The sequence below is a fragment of the Vulpes vulpes genome, chromosome 14 (assembly GCF_048418805.1).
Source record: "Vulpes vulpes isolate BD-2025 chromosome 14, VulVul3, whole genome shotgun sequence".
NCBI lineage: Eukaryota > Metazoa > Chordata > Mammalia > Carnivora > Canidae > Vulpes > Vulpes vulpes.
In genome coordinates, this window is record NC_132793.1 from 51,659,730 (window position 1) to 51,678,296 (window position 18,567).

The 18,567-nt window shown below is 36.0% G+C and overlaps 1 protein-coding gene across 2 annotated transcripts in view; it reads left to right on the forward strand.

Annotated features, from left to right (window-relative positions):
- The window catches only part of FBXL17 (F-box and leucine rich repeat protein 17), a 487,222-nt gene that overhangs the window by 184,462 nt on the left and 284,193 nt on the right, over nucleotides 1–18,567 (forward strand). The gene's annotated exons all lie outside the window — the stretch shown is intronic.

Genomic DNA, 18,567 nt, shown 5'->3' on the forward strand with positions numbered 1-18,567 from the left:
TGCGTTCAAGATTTGAAAACCATCTAGCTGTATACTTTTAATCCATGCATTGCTCATATTTGTGACAAGGTTTTATGTGCTTTGATTCAAATGTTTGCCTAAACAGTGATAACAGCAGTCTGTCGAATTTTTCTTTGTCACCCATCCAGGTATATTGCTTATTTGTCATTTTAATGTTTTTGCAACTTTTGTGGTTGACTTGCTGTTTACTTGTCAAGGAAAATGATTCTCAGAAATCATTTCAAACATGATGCATTCAGACGCTTTCTCAGGCATGACGTTTTGTTCTCTGTATCAGTATAGTTTGTTTTGGAAATGGAGGTCATGTGATGGACAGTTTAACATATAGAGTAAAAATGTGTAAAATGGGTAGTTTTCTTCTTATAAACAATGATGAACCCATTTTTCTTTGTGTAAAAGAAAAAAAGATGAAAGAATCCTTGAGAGTAGATTTCATTATAATGAAAACAAGTTTGGTGTAAGTGTTCCCCTACTATCAATTAACTGAGGTGGGTTCTGAAATACAGGCATGAGACAGGATGCTTGCCCAGTGACTTTTAGGGATGTTTTCTTTTTAAAGATAAGCCCCTCAAAATATTTTGCTTTCAAAATAGAAAGTACTATTTCAGCTAAAATTAGAACCTATTTAGATTAAAAGACTTTTTCATAAGTAGGGGCAGTGATTTATTGTTTGTGTCAGAGAATGCTTTAAATTCAAAATACTTTCCCCTCCTCTTTTAATTTCTGTTTGTACTTAAAATGAAAGTTATATGTTCTCCATTTTCACAATTATGGGTAAGTTCTAGTGACATTTTCTTAACTTACCCTACATGACTCTTACAATTATATGATAGCCTTTGACTTGACTCTTGCCTAGTAAAATTTTTCTTGAAAAGCTTTGTAATCTGGTCACATGGTCATCATTTATAAAAGGTGTTTATTGGTTTTGAGTAATCATGTAAAGTACATCGATGAAATCTAAAGAGAATTGGTAAGAATTTTAAAAATAAAGTTCTCTGTAATCAACATTCTTCTACAGTTGATTACATGACAATTTAAAAATGATCTTTTAAGTGCTTTTCATAAGATAGAGTACATGAGGAAGCATTATCCTATGGTATTTTGCATCAGTTCAATATTGAGATAAACTGCTTAGTAACGTGTGGAATTAAAAAAAGAAAAACTTGTTTCTCCGACAAAATGATTATGAAATCGATTGCCTTTTATTCAACAACAGTTTTCTGTGTACCTGACATATGTAGAAGAATCAGTAATTAAAGAATACAGGGGTCAATAAGCAGTCCATATATGATTAGAGGGTTATCTCCTACGTAAACATTTTGCTTAGGTTTGAATCCTTTAAATAGAGATATTTAGGGATTTCTAATCTAGCTCTTCAAAGGCTTATTTAGTCACAAGTGAGTATTTACAAATGAGAAAGTGGGCAGCCCTCACTTTGCCTTTTCTTCCCTTTGTTAGGCTCCATGTATTCAAAGCTCTTGCTATTTCATTAATTTTCTTTCCTACTTAACTGTAATGGTTATTTGGTATTTGATCCTAAATATATGTACTGTAGAGATTTATTTGCAAGGAATGAAAGTGTATTTTTATGTTTTTAATGGAAAAGTTTGGATTAATTGAGAAAATATGCATTTTAATGAGGCTGAGCAGTGGAGTTTTAAAAATCAGACTCTTTTAGGTTTTAATTACACTACTTGCACTTATCCTGTGTACTGTAATAGAAGTTTCAAACATTAAAACCCACTTTGCAGTATCATCTAAATTACTCATCTCATTGTTCTTGCCATACTCTATCACTAAGCTAAGTAATATTTGTAATTATATTGGTATAAATCTAGGACTTCCCATCAGACTTAATTATAATTTCAGCACTTAGCCAGGATGGGTTAGTCACCTTTCATCCAGAGGGCACTGAATGCACTAATGCATTTAGCCTATCAATTAGCGTCTGTTTTACATTTGTTCATTATTATTATCCTCTAGTAAAGCAGGAAGCATTTATTAACCCCCTACTAAATACGTGGCACTATGTTTCAGACTGTAGGGCACTGAGTGCCTCCTCTTCTTAAAGGTGCTCTCTCTTTAGGTGACATAAGACTTAATGAGTGAGATAAGAGTGAGTCTTATAAAGATACAAGGAAAGTATAAAGATTTATCTTATAAAGATAAAGATACAAGGAAAGTAACTTTAATTACCCAGGTAATTGATAGACACTTTTTACCTGTTCTTTTAATCCTTTCAACATCTTTTGTTTAGTGGAAGGTCATACTGTTCCTATTATACGTAGACCATTTGTATAACTTTCCTTTGGCTTTGCCGACGGATGTATTTTTCCATCATCGATGCATTGGGAACTGGGTGAGGACAAACAAGAAAAAGCAAATGGTGGTTGACGGGTCAATTTTCCATTTTATAGTTTTGGGACTCACAACCAACACTTATATGTAAAACTCTTAGTTTTAAAAAGTAATCTCATTATTTCCTTTCATAATAAAAGTATAATAGAAACGTTAGATGTTGTTTTATACGTTGTACATATGAAAAGGATCAATGTTTAATGGTGCTGGCTTTGGAAAAGGATTCTTTACATGAAGATAAACTTTGATATTCAGATCTTTAGATATAAGGTTTATCTTGGACCTTAAAAGTTCTTATCTGTAAACTTTCTTTGAAGTTCAAAATTTTAAAATATGTAGTAATTGAAGGTCTTTATAGTGCCATGCTCTTGGTATCTTTTAGCATTTTGTGGTTCTTGAATTGATGTGTAGGACTAAGACGTGCTGTTCTTTATCTTTGTTTTTCTAAAAGCACTTTTTTGTGTTTAGAGAGTTAAACAGCATGATATTTTCTTGTATTCAGAAGGATGGTCTAGTAGTCATTTGACATTTACCATTGCTTTTGAATACAAATAAAATCCAAGTGGTTTATGAAAAGAGGACACTATTTCTATCAGTGACTTAAATTAAAAACATCTGGTTGTTATATCTCCTCTGCTGTGTCTGACTCTAAGTTTATTGAAATGTTTATTTGTATTTGATATGAATCTTTTATTATTTCACATCCAATTTGGTCTCCATCGTTTCTGTATGTTTGGCACAGAGTCCAAAAGCAGCCTGCTTTGGATGTAGCAAGCTGATATGTGAAAAGCTGAATGGTTCTGAGCATCTTTAGTGATAGACATTAATGGTTCTTTTGTTCTTTTTTGCCAAGAAGAATTAAATGAAATCTAACTGATTTTAATAGATCTTTACAAAAGCTTTTTAAAATTTTTTATTTGGCTATCAAGAGAAAATTAATCTCCCTGTTTTCAGTTTTTAACATTAGTCCTGAGAAAAGTTCAGTCACATGATTTGTATACTCATTATCAAATATATGATCCATTCATTAACTGTTGCCCATACTTGCTGATGGATCAGGATAGCAATATAAGAGAAATGAAAATTTCTCTAGCACCCATCAGCTAGTATTCCCAAAATAACAAATACCAGGCTGGTTGTTAAAATAAGTTATGTGGCTAACCAGTCGAACTTTCCTAGCTAGCAGTTTATTCTTTGAATTCACAGTTAAAAAAAATCGAATATATTAAACTTGTTGACTATCACTAACTAAGGAGACTTTCTTTAAGGATTTAATTTTGCTGTGTGAATCTTATATGTATGTCAAGGGAGCTGTTTCATCAGTGGATATTCTAAAATTTGGAGAATTTTAAATCTTAGGCTATTGTGCCCAGTTTCTTTCAAATATAAAATAGCATTTATAACATGTTGCTATTTCATTTTATACGTACTAGTGTTTAGAATAATAACTAAGGATATTTTCTCTTAAAGCTTTGCAGTAAGACCAATTGATTGCAAACAGGTTGGCTACAGCTGAGTCCCGTCCATGAAGCTGTTTTGTTTGGCCTATACGATATTTAAAAAGTTGATCTAGTTGCCAGCACTTTAAAATTGGAATAGTTCTCATAAAAGTTCTGAGGTTGGGCTCTCTCTTGGAGAAGCTACAGATGCAGCAACTCTGACTCACAGTCTTTCCAGGATGAGGAAGGGGCTGTTCTCTCTGGCCATTCAGTCACCCACCATTCCTGCCAGGCACGACATACGCCTTTGTATTATCTGTCTGTCCACAGTCTACAGACTGAATTCTCCTTTATCAAAATCAAGAATGTAGAGGTGTTTTTTTTTTTTAATTTTTATTTATTTATGATAGGAACACAGAGAGAGAGAGAGGCAGAGACACAGGCAGAGGGAGAAGCAGGCTCCATGCACCGGGAGCCCGACGTGGGATTCGATCCCGGATCTCCAGGATCGCGCCCTGGGCCAAAGGCAGGCGCCAAACCGCTGCGCCACCCAGGGATCCCAAGAATGTAGAGGTTTTTAAAAAGATATTTATTTCAAACCAAATAGTTCTTTTAAACCCAGTCTAATAAGATATATTAACAGATAATAGTTAATTGGCCTAAGTTAGTTCTTCATTATTTCCAACATCAGGACTTTGGCCAATGGGTGGAAGTTATGAGACAGAATTCAGCTGAAAATGAGTCAAAAACTTTATTTTCTGGGCAGCCCGGGTGGCTCAGGGGTTTAGCGCTGCCTTTAGTCCAGGGTGTGATCCTGGAGACCCGGGATCGAGTCCCATGTCGGGCTCCCTGCATGGAGCCTGCTTCTCCCTCTGCCTGTGTCTCTGCCTCTCTCTCTCTCTCTTTCTGTGCCTCTCATTAATAAATAAATAAAATCCTAAAAAAACACAACAACTTTATTTTCATCCCCTGCCATCCGAAATGGACACTTGAGCCTAGTGTTCAAACAAGAGAATTACCAAAAAGCCTCCTGAATTACAAAGAGAGCTGCACTGGTTTATAAAGTTCCCTCCAACTTCGGGGCTGTGATTTAAAATTATTTCTTGCAAAGTGGATTTCTTTTTTTCTTTTCTTCTCTCTCTCTCTCTCTTTTTTTTTTTTTTTTTGCAAAGTGGGTTTCTTTACAGTGCTCAGTGTTTGACTTGTGATTCTTCTGTGTACAGCATTAAGAAAACTTACTACTGTTCTTTCTCTTTTCTTCCCTGGCTAGCCCTTTCGAGCCTTTTAGGTGCAGTTAGGTTAAAGGTGTAGCATGACCCATTCCTCCCCTGCCCTTCCAGGGAGGCTGACAGTGCCCTGGCTCTTGTAGAACTCAATGAGGCTTCCTATAAAGATTTCTCTACCTCTCTGATCTTCTCTGGATGTTTATTCTGTTTCTTCTTTCAAATTTCCGTTGATTCAATAAAAAAAAAAAAAAAACGGTGACATTTAGAAATAAAGTTCAGAGAGGATTTGAGCAGGTGTTGGTGATATAAACTATTTGCCGAGTGCCCATTGTGTTTTATTTCCAAGAATTGTTTTGTGAGCATATGCTATATATTGTATTTATAAGTGTTCAAGGACTGGGTGGATAATCTACCATCTTCCTGTGAATGTCATGTCACAGCGGACCTAGAATTTTATTTCATTTCAATCCCCTAATATTACTTAATTCTCCTAGAGACTGAGGTTTAAAGATTGCCCAAGGGGGACAAACCTATCCATTAAATCCAGCAGGCATAGTTGAATTTGAGTTTGAGAATATTTTGTTTTCTATTAAATTTAAGTGGTCTGGAGGAGAGGAATGCTTTTCACCTTGGAGTATTGAGTGTGGAGTTTGAACAATTTTCTCTTATAAAAGTCTGAAAACTTGGAAATAAAGAGGCGGCAAAAATAACACCGACTATTGAAGCAGCTCCGTGGTGGTGTTTATAGCAGCACTGTCCTGCCTGTGGAGAAGGTGGAACAGTCTGTCTGCATACCTAATAATGTGGCTGGCCTGCCTAGCTGGAGCTTTTGAAATACTGAATTTTAGCTTATTTTTGTGATCTATGGCATCTATTCATATTTTTGCAAAAAGAATAAGAGATATTTTATTGAGTTCTGAGGGAGTTATAGGGACAGAATGGAGTCTTTCTGTGCTGGTGACACCTCTTTAAGCTTGGCATATTTTTTGACACCCTCTTTTATATTTACAATTATTTGTAAGACCATCCCTAGAAGAGTAGTGTGGTATTAAAGTAACTACTATTCAGATTCTCAGACCATCTGTAAAAATATGTCTTTTCTGTCCTTCTACAGAAGGACCCTCTCTTTAAGCCTATGATGGGTCCCAGGGGCATATGGCTGACTTAGTCATTGGAGCGCACAACTCAACCATGAGGTTGTGAGTTCAAGCGCTATGTTGGGCATAGAGCCTACTAAAACAAAACAAAACAAAACAAAAACCAAACAAAAAACAAACCCATAATTGGTTCTTCTGATACCAGAAGGTCAGAGGATATAATGTTTTCTCCCTTTTGGTTTTTGGATGGGTAATAGCAATATAGCTAACAATATCTCTGTCATTTGTTACAGTCTGTGCCATATGTTGTGCTAATAAGTGTTTACACACGTTGTTTGACTTAATCTTTACAACAGCCCCGAGGAAGAAATTGACCCCATTTTCAAGTGTAAAACTTCAGGCCCAGAGAGGTTAGGTAGCTCACAAGTAGTGGTGGAACCAAGACTGGAGCCCATTTTAATATGTCTTCAAAATCTGGGCTCTGACCACGAAGGGCTCATGTTCTCTCAGCCCTTTACTCTGCCTCAGACCCGGAGTGACCCAATGTCCTGATTTCCTCATGTCACTTCCGGTCCATTCTTGTCATTTTGAAAATCCGTCAATTTTAGCATTTGTGTTACACTGTTCTGTTCCCTCTGTGCTCTGAAGTGTCCTGGTGTGGGTGATAGATCACATGGTCACCCTAGCTCAGGCGTGGTCATTCTAAACATCAGTAGAATGTTACCCTCTCTTTTCCCCATGGGATGTCTGATAGGTGACAAGTTCTGGGTATCTTACATAGAGTTGTAGATTTTTCAAGATAGCCAATTTTGTAATGAAAGGCACTTTCCCCCAACAACCCCATTTGTAAATGCTCTTCATTTCTTATTAAGTTCGTTGAAGAAAAGTAGGAAGTCTCACCCATTTTTTGTGTCTTGTACCGGGCCCGGTTCATAGTTGGTACTGAAAAGAATTTCACAATTGAATTTTGAATAGGTATTTATTTAAGCATATGATGATGCACATTTATTTTTTTTATTATTTTTTAAAATTTGAATTCAAATTGACATACAGTGTGTTATTAGTTTTAGAGGTAGACGTCAGTGATTCATCAGTTGCATATAACACCCAGTGCTCATCACACACGTGCCCTCCTTCATGCCCATCACCCAGTCACCCCATCCCCTCGCCCACCTCCCCTCCAGTGACCCTCAGTGTGTTTTCTAGAGCTCAGTGTCTCTTATGGTTTGCCTCCCTCTCTGTTTTTATCTTATTTTATTTTTCCTTCCTTTCCCCTATGTTCACCTGTTTTGTTTCTTAAATTCCACATGAGTGAAATCATATGATATTTGTCTTTCTGATACAGATTTATTTTTACAAATATTTTATCTGAATGCTCCCTGTCAGTTGTAGCAAATGTTTAACCATTGCAGAGCAAAGGAAAATACTGGGTATATACTTTAAGTCATCACTGCGTTGAAAAGAAGGAAGTTAACTTTACTGAAGGTTTCAGTACCTTTGGTAAGATAATAATTGCTATAACTAATCTGTACAGTTTCCCTAGTGTATGTGATTTCTCAAATAGCTGATGATACTTTTGTACAAGAGGTAGAGTTTCTCCGATAAAATGATTCATGTGTCTATCCTCAGATGAAATTTTTAGTGCAAATTCAAGGAACTTTTCTATTGTTTTTTTTTTTTAGGTTCTTCAAGTAACCAAGTGTCATGTATAAGGAAATATTAATTGATATATATTGTAGAATATTTAATCTAATAAAATCACTTGAAAGGAATATCTATATGAGATGTATATGTCTCAGCTTGCTTTGATTTTTAACTCCAATTCTGGAGATGGGATGGGAGCTGTATTTGATATGGATGGATTTGTCTTATTGATTCTTCTTCACATTATTTGGTCTTATAGAATAATGTGAATTTTTATGGTAGTTCTGACACATAATGGTAATTTTAAATTTCTGCTTTGTCTCTGGTTCCTATTGAGCAGTAATATGTAAGTAAACATTTCTGCAAATAATAATTAACAGAGCGTCTATAGAATTATGTTGTTAGCTTTTCTGGATGCAGTACTCTAAATGCTGCTACTGCTTTTGTGTTTCTCAGGGAATATAAATGTGAGTAAACGTATAGTAATCATTTAGTTTGGTGGATTAAAAAACATGTCTCACATCGTATGAAATCAGAATTCATGATCAAATTTATGGGAAAAATGGGACGTGTTTTTTTTTTTTTTTTTTTTTGGAAAAATGGGTCGTGTTTTATGTGATGATGAATGCAGTACGGCATACTCATGGATTTGGAGGCTTCCTAACCTTAAACCTGTTTTAAAATTGGCATCAGTGAAGAAAAATCATCATTTATTGATAAAAATAGTAATAGCTTATCGATTGCTTGGATAAACTTAGGACCATCCCTCCCTTCTCCAGTCCCCTCTGGGAGTTGTCTTCTTCTTAATTCACAACGAGAAATGGTAATTAAAATAACTCACTGTTGTCAAAAATTTTAAATGTATGATAAATGAAGCCCAGTAAATAGTGAAAATATGAGAAAGGTGATTAAATCTGACAATTTTCCTGTAAAAGGCTGGAGATGATAAATATCTCCTGTGATTAGTTATTAATTTAGTGCAAGAGATTTGCTTCAGCCTAAAATATTTTATGAACTGTGGCATAAAGAAGTATTTTAGAAGATAGGTACACACATGTTTAACTAGAGGAGAAATTGCTGGAATCTGATTGGTAATAATTAAAAATGGCAGACCTGACGCATATGTGCCTGGGCTGTTTTCTGTGTGACAGTCCTTTCAGAAATTAAGAAAGAAGACATGAAGACGTGGAGACAAGAATGACAGAGCACTTGCAGCTTGAGCCCTTTGCCTCATGAAAACAGAAGGGTTTCCACGTATATTATTCCCCAACTGATAAAATATTTAATTTAAGATGGTATAAAATAATTCCTCACTTGCTGAAGTCAGAAAAGCAGACTTGTTTCATTAGCAGTTAGAGTTGCACTATTGATGATTTCCCTTAAAATGAATGTGAGTTTCTTTAAGGAAAAGATGAAATAATAATGGTGGTTGTGATGAAGTGCTGCATGGTGTAACCGGCTGGCTGGATCCACAGTGGTCACTCGGCTGGGCCATATATCATCTTGGGGCTGCATGATGTTTTGTGTCTGAGATTCTCTCCTGGTAAGGAGGACCTGTGTCTTCGCCTCGGGCCCCCTGCCCCCGTCACAGCCCCTGGCACCTCGCATAGGGCCCAGGTCAGAGAAGTAATTTAATACCTGCGTGGTGAGAGAATTATAAATGCTGCTTTTGTAGGATGTATAAATCTTTTAAATTTGGCTTGAACTCTGGCTGGAATCCAGGTGATTGGTTCAAATGCCCTCTTTCTTCCAAATTTATTTATTTCTGAATAGAGTTGATATGTAATAAGGTGAGGATTTAATGTCATTGTCTGGATTCAGATAGAGCTTGCTTTATGTATTGCATGCTATTTATCTGAAAGCCATAGCCTCCTTTTTTGAACAATCAATAGGATTTTAATGTTGAATCATTGGGTTTGCCCTTGTAATAGGGTCTTTGGAATACTGAATGAAGAGCCAGCAACTTCACTTGCCTTTCATATATGTAATGATACCTTGTGTTAATTGAAAAGAGGCAGAGGAGACAGTTACAGCTTTTTTCCTGCTTCTTGGTGAGAAAAGTGTGGCTGTCTGAGAAAAAAATCGCAAGTTTTTCCTTAACTCTTCTTGTAGCACTTTTAAGTGCTGCTCTTTAAAGTATGTTTAATATTTGGTTAATTGCTACTATGAACCTAAACATACTGATTAAGGCCAGGTTCACATTAGAACAATTATCTGGTTAATTGCTCTGGTGCAAAAATAGGCTAAAAAATCATCAGAACATCAAGTTGTGAAAGCACTGGCAGGAGTTTCAAAACCACCAAGCATACCTACTGCAAATCACATCAGCAAAGCAATTAATTTAGGCTAATTGCTTTTCTGTTTGTTCAAGATGCACTTTGGAACTGTCTTTTGAAATCGTGGCAATTAAGATTAGTAAGCAGTATAATTAAAGAATGTTAGAATAGTCACTATTTTTCAAAAGTGATAACTCTTCCATGTGAACCTGTATAGTATAGCTATCACTTGTGTAGCGCTTTGAAATAATTAAAGCAAAATCAGAGTGTTTTAGATATTTACAGGATTTCCTGTAAAAATAAATTAGGAAGTAGATTACCTATACAGAAGCTATAGCCTGGGATCATCTTTGATCTTTCATTATCAATTAGAATGATCTAGTTTCAATATACACCCTAGGCTGCCTTGTTCACTCAGGAGGAGAAATAACCTCGCCACCAAAGATGGCACTGGCTAGTGATATTTTCTCTAGCTGAATGTGTATTTGGCTTCTTATGTGACTTCTCATAAAATAATCAGGATTTTTCCATGCCTTAAAAAGCAGATTAGGCACATTTCATGTTATTGAAGTTTTCCGTTATTGAGTATTATAATTTTGGCAGCATCGATTTGTCTAAAATTGAAAACTGCTTGAGTTTCCAACTGTTTCTCTATGGAGCAGTGTTACAACAGATTCTTAGCTGCAAAAAAATGGTAAGTTTAGGAATCAGTTCTTCATTGGAAAATGTAGAAATGTCAGTAGGGGAATTAGCCTTTCCCCAAACTGCTTCTCTGCTCACCATATTGTCAAACAGCAAGCAGCTCCTTCTTTCACCTCTCTCCTTCCAGAAGGAGCAATTCTTATCATGCAGTGTGTTCAGTGGCATATCCTGCCCCGCAAAATTCCCCAAAACAAACAGATTTTGTTGTATTAAGGACTGTGGCTCTCAAGATAAATCTCTTGGAGACACACCATCTTAAAGAAAGCCTTGGTAGCAGTTATCATTTTGTGATTTTCTGTGACCGTGACAAAAAAGTTAGAAAGATATTCATTAAAATGAGATTTGACGCAATAAATTAAAGATAGATTACAAGTTTTGTTTTGGCATTCTACTTTTTTGTTTCATAAAAGATATAAAAGTTATTTTCTTTAATTTACTTCTTTTTATTTTCTCTCTCCTTAATTCAGTATGAATAGATCTATGGGCCTCGCTAAGTAACTGTATCACAAAATTAAATTTTTCTCTAGTGATCGTTTTCATGGAGAAGAACAAAAGTATATTGTATACTTTTTCCATTGGTTCGTTTTTCTTTGTTTTGTTTAGAAACTATATAGTTTCTAGAAGTACTTCATACTCAATCCTGATTTCTTGGTGATCTATTTGTTTTGGAATCTTCAATTAGAAAGCTGCTTGTTGAAGGTAAAACTGTTAAGTCAGATGAAAATAAATTTATTGAGGGATGCCTGGGTGGCTGAGTTGATTAATCATCTGCCCTCAGCTCAGGTCATGATCCCAGGGCCGTGTGTTGGAGCCCCGCATTGGGCTCCCTGCTCCGTGGGGAGTCTGCTTCTCTCTCAGCCCCTCTATCCCTGTTCCTCACTTGTGCTGTCTCTCCCTTTCAGATGAATAAATAAAAATCTTTAAAAAAAGGGGGGGGGGGGAAATAAACTCATTGAATTAAGCCAGTAGAAAAGTGTTGAGAATCCAGGCACAGAAAAGCAGCCAAAGAAGCCCACATAATCATATCAGTCACTGGGACTGGATGTTGTTCGTCTTTTAAAATCTGTCATTGAAGCAGCAGGTCAAATGTTACTCTCGTTTGGGGGAAACTCAAGCTAGCACTTCTTTTTTGGCCTTCAGAACTTAAATTCTGCAAATATTTAATGTTGAAAGATAGCATAGGTGCTATAAAAATTTGTCACTATTTTGCCAACTTTAGAAAATTGCAAATGACAGCCACAAGTTTTTCCCATCCCTGAATGCGTGCCTCTGTGCCTGTGACATTGCGCATCCTCCAGTCAACAGCTGGCCCCAGTTTCCCTGTCCTCCTGAATCTAGGTTGGCTTTGTGACTTTCTCTGACCAGCAGCATGTAGTAGAAATTGTTATGGGATTTCCAAGCTTTGGCCTCAGGAAGCCTTGCGACTTCTGTTCTTGCCTTTCTGGAAAGCTGCCACCCCCTGAAGAAGCCCAGACCAGTCTCTCTGAGGATGAGAGACCACATGGAGATGGAAGGTTGGCTGATAGCCAGGATCAGCTGTCGTATATGAGTAAGGTCATCTTAGACTGTCGAGTTTCAGTGGAGCCTTTGGACTCCTGCAATCCTGTGAATGAAACCAGCAGAACTACTCAGCTAAGCCTTGTCCGAATTGCTGGCCCATGGATTAGTGAGCAAATAAGAGCTGATTTTTTTGTTTTTAAGCTACTAAGTTTTGATGTAGTTTGCTACACAGCAATCAGTTATAGAGACTTTGTAGCTACTCTTTGTTGAGAATTTTATTGTTAGGCAAAGTGCCAAGAGTGTTCTATTTATTATCTTATTTAATTATCACATTAACTCTATGACATACGTATCATTATACCCTGCTTTATAGATGAACTAAAAATGAGACTCACAGAGGTAAAGTATCTTGCTGACTATCGCAGCTAGTAAGTGCAGAGTCAGGATTGAATGCAGATCTGTGTGACCTCAATCGCATCTATCAGACGGCCTCCAACAGCTTATTCTGGGTTTAAAAATACAGTTGGTTGCCATAAGCAGTTAAATCTACCAATAGAGTCTATTGAATATAAGTGCGAGCTAAATAGCATTATAATAAAATAAATATCATTGAATTAAATAAATATCATAATAAAATAACATCCATTTGCAGTTTCCAGTGTTATTGTTTAATCTTGCGTATTCATCTAAACAGTGCATGGGAGAAAAACAGCTCTTCTGGTCTCATAAGAGCTTTGAGTCTGAAGGGAATAGTATGAATATAGATTTAAAAATACATAAGTAATAAAGCCTTGATTTTATGTACGGTTGAGTCTTGAACAGTGCAGGGTTAGGAGCTCCAACCCGTTGCACATTTGAAAATTGTCATAAACTTTGACTTGCCCAAATATAACTACTAATAGGCTGCCATTGACTGGAAGCCTTATAGATAATATGAACAGTCAGTTAACACAAATTGATTGTTGTATGTATTATGTGCTGTCTTCTTACAATAAAGTAAGCTAGAGAAAAGAAAATGTTATTTAAAAAATCATAAGGAAGGGAAAATACATTTACAGTACTGTATTGTATTTATTTAAAAAAAATCCGTGTATAAATGGACCTGTGCAGTTCAAATCCGTGTTGTTCAATAGTCAGCTGCTGTATTAGAAACAATTTTAGGGGTATTATAGTTTTAATAGTATATTCTTTCTACTCAGTTGTTAAGATAGAAATGGAAGGGAAGAGACGCTTCCTTAGAAGTGTTATGGCTGGGGCCGGGGGGCTCAGTGGTTGAGCGTCTCCCTTCAGCTCAGGTCATGATCTCAGGCTCCTGCGATGGAGCCCTGCATCGGGCTCCCTGCTCAGTGGGGAGTCTGCTCCTCTCTCTGCCTCTGCCCCTCACCACTGCTTGTGTGCATGCTCTCTCTCTCCTTTAAATGAATAAATAAAATCTTAAGAAAAAGGAGGTGTTGTGGCTGCGGCTTAATCACCATTACATTTTTACTTTCAGCATTTATGTCTTCTGATAATAAGTCTTGTAAGTACATAGGTTCTATGACATATGGAAGTAGTGGTAGTTAATGCCTACCACAAAAAAATTCCACAAATAGAAGTGGGGTTCTTTTCATCTTTGAAATGCTTTTATTTTTAATTTTAACTATCACCTAAATAAGTATGCATCAATAAGCCGGTTAATAGTAGTAGTTAATTCTGACATATATATCATTGCTCATCTTATCATTTACCATAGCAGCATACTAATCGGAGCTGCCTCAGGGTTTTATTGCCTGTTAAATAAAGCCTGGGAGCATTTCCTCCATGATTTATTACAGTATTTGGAGAACCAGTTTCATTTGGGAAATACAATTTCCATTTGTTTTCCTTTTACTTGAACTTAAGCTGAATTCTTATTTTCGGTTTTGATTAATCTCTTCTTTTCCATCAATAAATCAGTACTATATTTTAGTATATTGATGCTTTATTGTATCACACATATACAAATATTTAGCTCTGTGTAAAATATTTTCTAGATATAAAGAAAATGTCACTTGATGTTCGAGGAGAAGCGAGAAGTTGCGTTTTTGACTATTAGTTCTAACTTACACTCAGATGGTTTATAGGTTTCTTAGAATGTTGCAGTGATAGCAGCATAGGTATTAAAACCATATCTGGGAATTGTGACTTTTCCACAGTCCTGGGCTCCTAACCAGAAGCTCAGTAAATGTGTGTTGATTGATTATGTGGCAATCAGACCATAAGCGTGTCGTTCAAGGTAACAGGAAAAAAGAAAACAACTGCTCAAGTCGGTCAAGAAATAGAGCAAGTCAAAATAAGTCATTCAGAATAGTCAAGTTCATTTAATGGGTATAGGCATAACCTTTAAAAACGCTTTATAAATGTAATTTAAGAATTAAAGAGACACTAACTGAGTTCTCTAGTAGAGAGTGGTGGTTTGTGTGCGAGGTACGTGGACACAATTTTAGTCCAAGTGACAACATGTTAACCTTACTGGATTAAGAAAACTGAATGAAGATGGTGGGGGTGGGGGAATGGGGTGAGGAACCTAGAGGAACAGGATATCCTTGTGGCAGCAATTTATTCGGAAAGGGGATGACAAAATGTGTCAAGACAATGCCTTGGCTTCATTAAATTGAGTAATGAATTTGGGGGTGGGGGTGGGGAAAGACAAGAGTTGTGTTCTGTAACATTTCTTTCTGCAGATTTGTAGACATTTATGGGATAACTATCTTCAAAAATACATACAGTATTTATCATAGAGTTAATATTTTGGTTATTATAGTCTTGATGAATTTAGAAATGTCCAGTAATTTATATCTTTAAAGAGCTGTCCATTGTCTTTTTGATTCTAAGAATTTTCTTTCACAGGTTTATTCACAGTACGGAGACATCATTATGTTACAGAGGAGCTTTTTTTTTTTTTTTTTTGGATGATGGCTCTTGGCAGCCATCCATCTCCAAGTAGGATATAACAGTGAAGCTTGTTAGAGGAGGAGAGTATGAGGTATCACCAAACAGGCCCTGACAGGCACTTAGACATGCACACAGACGTTGCTGCCACTTGGTCCTCTCCCATTTTGAAAATATAGCCATTTGGAAAAGGGACAAGGTTACAGTAACACTCCTGTTGCTTACTACATGTGCATTTATTTTACGTGTGATTTTTTCCCCCATTGACAGTATTTTTCTAATGTTCACTTTGAATGGTTGCATTTATCTTTATTAACTTGTCGTTGTTAGTTGTACACTTTGTTTCATCCCACTAAGTAGGCTCTGTGCGTATTGCATTCGAGAAAGCTTTTAGAATTTGTAGTGAACCACATTGATGGGCCTAGGGGTACGCATGGGAGAGAACATGGGACGGTAATTCAGGGCAGTAAGAAAATCCCAACATGCGCACTCTCTGCTTTCTTAACACTCATATGAGCATTGATTTTGCTTCATCGTTAGGAGGATGGGTGTCCCATAAGCATTTAGTTGGAACAAACTGCCTAAGTTTAAATCTGGACTATGGTTGATCTTCAAAACAATTTATCCTCAGCCAGTTAATCAAAAGCGTGTAAATATGTTATTTTGAAGGGTCTAGTAAAGCTTCATTTAAAAATACGAATCACGTAGAGATGAAAATTCCAGAATATACAAAAAAATATATTCTAATCATCAGTTGTTTGCTGCAGTCATTGATTTCAATAATCACATTTGAAGCTAGGTCCATTTTATTTTTTGAATTTAATTTAATAAATTAATTTTTAAAGCTAGGTCCATTTAGAAAAAATTTCCAAGTCTTAGTGTAAAAGTAATTTTCTCAGTGAAATCATATACATATGTAATGTATATGATGTATATCTATTTGCCTATACGTATATCATGTATTTGTATAAATTTCAAAAAGGTAGGCATATCCAAATCTAACCATTGTTTGACTGTAATATTTGTACAAGTGAAACTTACTTCCAAATGCTTCAGAATCAACAACTTTTGACTTGCTCTTTTAAGGGCAACAAGGAGGAAATTTTTGTTCAATTTCTGTTTAATTTGCTTTGACTACTTATGACATTCACAAATTATGCTGTTCATTTTGACATGCAAAGGAGAAAATGAGTGACTTTGGGATTCAGATCTGAAGAACTCTCACAGGTGCTTAGACATGTTGTCTCCATCTCCCTGTTCCTCTTTCTCCAGAAACAATAGGATGATCTCTAAACGAGACCTAGTTTTTCCACAGGCCTCCATAAAAGGAGTCTTTCTTCTCCTTTCTGCTCCATTAGTGAGCATTGGATTCTCAGGTAATTTTCTCCCCTTTGATTTGTGTCTTCTTCTTTTATTTAAAGCTGTGGTCTGTTCTACTTTTCTGTTGCTGTAGTCACTGATGACATTTTCTCAGGTAATTTTTTTCCCCCTTCAACTTGGATCTTCTTCCGTTCCTTAAATCTGTAGAATATTTTCTTTTATTGTTGTCAGTGTCACTGATGACATTTTCATCTGATTCTTGACATATTCATTTTATAATACATGGCATTGTAAGGAGTTTTTTGGTCAGTGACATTTTGGCAAACACTTGCCAGTGGCCCACCAGAGAAGGTCACTTAGAAATAAATTACTCTGAAAGGCTTCTCTGCAATACTAATGAAAAGGGTTTGCAAGTAGGAGTTAGGAGTCTGGGGTCCTTTGTGTTGTTTATTTTGCTGACATTCCAAACTTTTGTCATTAAGTCATTTACCGTAAAACCTTGGCAAACTTGTTTAAGTTCTCTTTTATAAGATTGGGGTAATGAGACCCTACCTTAGTGGAATGTTTGGAGGCTTAATCATGTTTCAAAAGCACCTTGAGTATGAATCATTAGTTCATTATTAGAAGGGTGGCTTGGGTCGTACCATTTATCACTGATGCTTTATCGCCATTGTAGCCTCATGGTTTCCTGCAAATTGACAGCGGACGTCTTAAATCAAATTTTTTAAAGACACGAGCAGATTCTTGAAGGTTATTTAATTGCTTATTGTATAGTGACACTGAAGTGTTCTCAACTTTACAATTATCTGAAGAAAATAAGACAACTAGCGTATAGTAATTATTATATATTTTCATAAATGTGTCTGTTTTCAGGTTAAATGCACAAAGTAATTCAGATTTAGAAATAGAGATTTAAACAGTAGCAACAGTGTTTCCTACTTATATTGGAATAAAATAAGACCCCTTAATATATAGCTCCATTACCTTTGTGAAATGTCTTTCACTTGCAGTTTTTATATAAATGTATTTTAAAGAGTTACACTTTTCAAAAATACTTTCACATCATCCGCACATATACACATACATGCACGATGGGGGTAATGAGAGATTAAATGAAATTCAAAATATTCTAAGAAGCAGGGCTTTTAATTTCTAATTTCTAGTTCAGTTGAGAGAATGTAATGACTTGACAGTTAAGAAAAATAACTATTTACTTTGAATGTTTATGTGTAATTCTGAGTTTGATCTATTCCAAGAGTCACAGGACTTGATTTGGAATTAATTTCGGTTTCTATGTAGAAGCTCCTTGGTCTTCGTCTATTGCCTATATTCTCTCTCTCTCTCTCTCTCTCTCTCTCTCTCTCTCTTTCTCTTTCTCTTTCCATCTTCTTACCACTTTTTCCTGCATCTATCATCTGGGTCCATTTAGTTAACATATAAAATCACAGTCTGACTACATGACATTCAAAATGCTGCTGGTAACTACAAGATCAGCAGATTCTTAAAGTATTTTAAAGATCAGGTTATTTATTCTCGATTTAAAAACAAAACAAAAACCTGTGATACATCCTCTTAACTTTAGAGTTTGGGCAGGTCTATAAGAAGTTTTAAAATACAGAGAAGCCCCTCTGGAGTGCGTGTTTTTGGCAAGTGGAGCAGGGAGGACACAGTGGCCTGCCAAAGGGCAAACCGCTGGAGGGAAGACATTGCACCTACTGATTTCCCTTTGCTCTGTCTCCTTCTGTTTTTCCAGCCCTGTGGCTTGTAGGTTTATTAAAATGCTAATGATGTTTATTCTGTTTTTATTGGCAGCTCTCCAGATTTGATTATTGATATATCTGAATAATAGTGGAATGCAACATCAAAGTCTCTCTTGACTATTCCTTAGATTTTTGTCAGTAGACATATAAATACCACAATGTCAGATGGATCGTATGTAGTTTTTTTTTTTTTTTTTTTATCTGTATAGAAGTGAAATGTTATAAATGAGCTGTCAACTGTTTGGGAATGAACTTTTATTGGGATGATGAGGTCTCGGGTGGGTTCCTTCCTTAGGAGAGCATACAATCCCATC